This window comes from Petaurus breviceps, unplaced genomic scaffold (genome assembly GCF_028583685.1).
Source record: "Petaurus breviceps papuanus isolate PSGF00001 unplaced genomic scaffold, PetGlider_PUasm1.0 174, whole genome shotgun sequence".
In the NCBI taxonomy this organism is placed as follows: Eukaryota; Metazoa; Chordata; class Mammalia; order Diprotodontia; family Petauridae; genus Petaurus; species Petaurus breviceps.
Window position 1 is genome coordinate 7,063,033 of NW_027185761.1, and position 3,968 is coordinate 7,067,000.

The 3,968-nt window shown below is 36.1% G+C and overlaps 1 pseudogene; it reads right to left on the bottom strand.

Annotated features, from left to right (window-relative positions):
- Positions 1–2,958: 2,958 nt before the first annotated feature.
- Positions 2,959–3,531, bottom strand: LOC138158327 (large ribosomal subunit protein eL34-like; annotated as a pseudogene).
- Positions 3,532–3,968: the final 437 nt, after the last annotated feature.

The following is a 3,968-nucleotide window of genomic DNA, read 5'->3' on the forward strand; positions in this document are numbered from 1 at the left end:
TTAGGAAGAAATAATTTGAGTGTTGCAGAAACACAATCATGATAACGAAAGACCTAGCAGTTTCTACTTTAACAGGATAGAAGGACTTGAAATATGATATCCCAAAGGCCAAAGGAGCTAGGATAAAAATTAAAAAATCACCTACCCAGCAAAAAATTAGTATAATAATTCGGGGGGGGGGTGGAATGGATATTAGAGGACTTTCAAGTATTCTTGCTGAAAAGACCAGAGCTGAACAGAAATTTTGACTTTCAAATACAAGAATCAAGAGAAACATGAAAAGGTATGTAGGAAACAGAAATGAGAAGGAACTTATTAAAGTTGAACTGTTTACATTTCTACATAGAAAGATGGTATTTGTAACTCATGAGACTTTTCTCACTATTAGGATAGTTGAAGGGAATACACACACACACACACACACACACACACATATATATATTTGTGTGTATCTATGTATATCTGTATACACAGAAAAGGGCACAGGATGAGTTGAATATGAAGGGATGATATCTAACAATAAAATTAAGAGGTGAGAGAAGAATATATTGGGAGAAGAAGAAAGGGAGAGATAAAATAGGGTAAATTATCTCACATAAAAGAGGCAAGAGAAAGCTATTACAATGGAGGTGAAGATCAGGAATGTGAAAGGGAATAAGTCAACCTTACTGTCATTGGATTTGGCTTAAGGAGGGAATAACATACACACTCAATTGGGCAGGAAAGTAGGGGGTATGGGGCATGATAGAAGTTAGGGCTGAATGGGGGATGGGATAATCAGAAGCAAGCACTTTTGAAAAGGGACACGGTTAAAGGAGAAAATAGAATAAAAGGGGGATGGGATAGGATGGAGGGAAATATAGTTAGTCTTTCACAATATGACTATTGTGGAAATGTTTTGCATATCTACACATGTACAACCTATATTGAATTGTTTGCCTTCCCTTTGGGAGTGGGTGAGGAGGGAAGAAGAGAGAGAATCTGGAACTCAAAGTTTTAAAAACAAATGTTAAAAATTGTTTTTGCATTCAAATGGGAAATAATATATACAGGCAATGGGGTATAGAAATCTTTCTTGTTGTATAAGAAGGTAAGGGAGAAGAGGATAGAAGAGAGGGAAGATTGGGGGAAAGGATAATCAGTATGCTTGCCACCTTGGAGTGGGGGCTAAGGGAGAGATGGGGAGAAAATTTGAAACATAATTTTGTGGAAATGAATGTTGAAAAATATAAATAAATTAAATAAATAAATGCAAAAGGGGGGAAAAGATTGGAAAAGAAGTACAAGGCTAAATACTGCCACATTATTTAATTTATATGCAGAGCCTATATGTCAAACTAAATGAATCAAAAACTGGAATTAATATTGTCAAAAGAAATATCAACAGTCTCAGAAATGCAGATGATATTCCTCTGATTGAAGAAATTGAAGGGGAATTAAGAAGCTGCTTTAGGAGGGTGAAAGTGGAGTATGTAAAAAGTAGCTTGAAGCTTAACATTAAAAAACAAAAGCAAAGATCTTGCCAACTGGTCCCATCACTTCCATGCAAATAGAAGAAGAAATGTAAACAGCATCAGATTTTATATTCTTGGTCTCAAAGATTACTGCAGACAAGACTGTAGAGATGAAATTAAATGACACTTGCTTCTTGAAAGGAAAGCTATGACATCTGAATAGCATACTAAAAAGCAGAGAAATCACCTTGTTGAAAAAGGTCTGTATAGTCTAAGTCATGTTTTTGTTTTTGTTTTCCAATAGCAATGTATGGCTGTGAGAGTTTGACTATAAATAAAGCTGACTACTGCACAATCACTGCTTTCATATTGTGGTCCTGGAGAAGATTTTTGAGAGTTCCTTGGATAGCAAGGAGGTCAAAGGGGTCAATAGTTAAAGAATTTAAATCAGACTATCCATTGAAAAGTAAAATACTGAAGCTGAAGCTTATACTTACATTTGTCACATAAGGTCATGACTTACTGGAAAATTCCCTGATGCTAGGAAAGAAGGAAGACAAAGGGGGGGAAAAAGGATGGCAGAGCATGAGATGGATAAGCAGTATAATGGAAACAATGAACACTACCTTGGACAGACTTGGAGAGATAATGGAGGATAGAAATGCCTGGAGTGCAGTGGTCCACGGGGTCATATAGAGTCAGATATGACTGAACAACTTTCTCCGAAGCTCAAAATTCATGCCCTTGCTATTCTTTCTAAAAGTGCTTCATTTCTTCTTTGTTTATTCATTCCCACATATTTAGCTTTCATTAATTTTCTCATAACTCATAATTCTCATCTGAACTTCAGTTCTCTACATCCAGTTGCCTTCTAATTAGATTTACCCATCTATTCCATGAAACTCAACATTTATGCTCATAAAGGAAGTTGCTATTTATCCTTGGTGAAGTGACAAATTCTGGAATTCCCAGGTTTCTCCTGGGTGGGAGCAACAAGTTCTTAAAAAAAAGGTTTATTTTTAGTTTTCAACATTCATTCCCACAAGATTTACAGTTACAAATTTTCTCCTGGTCTTTTCCCTACCTCCACCCCAAAATAGCAAGCTTACTGAATACCCCTTCCCCCAATCTGTTCTCTCTTATATCCTTCCCTGTCGACCCCTCCACTTTTCTAATAGGGCAAGATGGATTTCTATATTCCAGTGCCTTTACATCTTATTTCCCAGTTGTATGTAAAAACAATTTTTTTTTTACATTTGTTTTTAAAAACTTTGATTTCCAGATTCTTTCTCTTCTTCCCTCCTCACCCCCACTGGGAAGAGAAGCAATTCAATATAGGTTGTACATGTGTAGTTCTGCAAAATATTTCCATAGTAGATATATTAACAAGTTCTTAATTGTTCATCATTATGATTTCTATCTCACTTCTCCAGTCCATTCTCCACTCAGCTTTTAAAGAAATATTTCTTTTTTTTTTCACATTTAATTTTATTATTCAAAAAACATATCCTTTTTATTTACTTTTTTGACTCTGTGCTTGTGCCTTCAACACCTTCACAACAATTTTCTGCTCCTCAATCAGGAAAGCTCGCTTGATCCGGTCACGGAAACATTTAGCACACATGGAGCCACCATAAGTCCTGCTGACACACTTTTTTGTCTTTGATAAAGACATAAGAACTTTAGGTCTCACTGCACGAACACCTCAAAGTCTTCCTGGACACACACCACAGGCTGATTTTGGTGCTTTTCCAACTCTCTTTGTATAAAGGTAAACAATTCTGTTACCTGGGGTTTGTGACAGCCGAGTTTTGTCGAAAGCTGTACTGTAGGACAGCCTACAGCAGTATGTCAGACGCCAAATGATTTTTAAATTCTGTCAGGTCCATCACCAGAAGAGGGAAGAGCCCAAAGAAATATTTCTAAAATACAGGTCTAATCAGGTTACCCCCTTCCAAATTCACTATACTAAAGCAGTTCCCTATCATTTCCAGGATCAAATATAAAATTCCTTGGCATCCAAATCACTTAATTTCCCAAACCCTCCTACCTTTTCAGTCTTATTACTCAGCTCCATGTAACTTGCAATCTACTGACACTGGGACACTGGCCTCATAATTCTTTGCCGCAAAATAAAAGTATTACTGCATTTCTCTACATTTCAATCTCCATCTCCTGGCTTCCTTGACTTCCTTAAATTCCCAGCTAAAATCTCATCTTCTAAAAGAAACAATTCCTCCCCATTAATTCTAATGCCTTCCCTTTTTTTGCTTATCTCCAATTTACCCAACATAGTTCTTGTTTATGTGTGATTGTTTCCATGATATCTGTTCCCATTAGACTGTAAATACTATGGAAGCAGGGGCTGTCTTTTGCCTTTCTTTTTATACCAGAATATAGTATAGTGCCTGGCATATATTAGGTATGTAATAATTGTTTCTTGACTCATATTCAAAATTAATTACCTTTAACGTTTACTCCTCTAAGAAAAAAATAAACAAAATTAGAATTCTT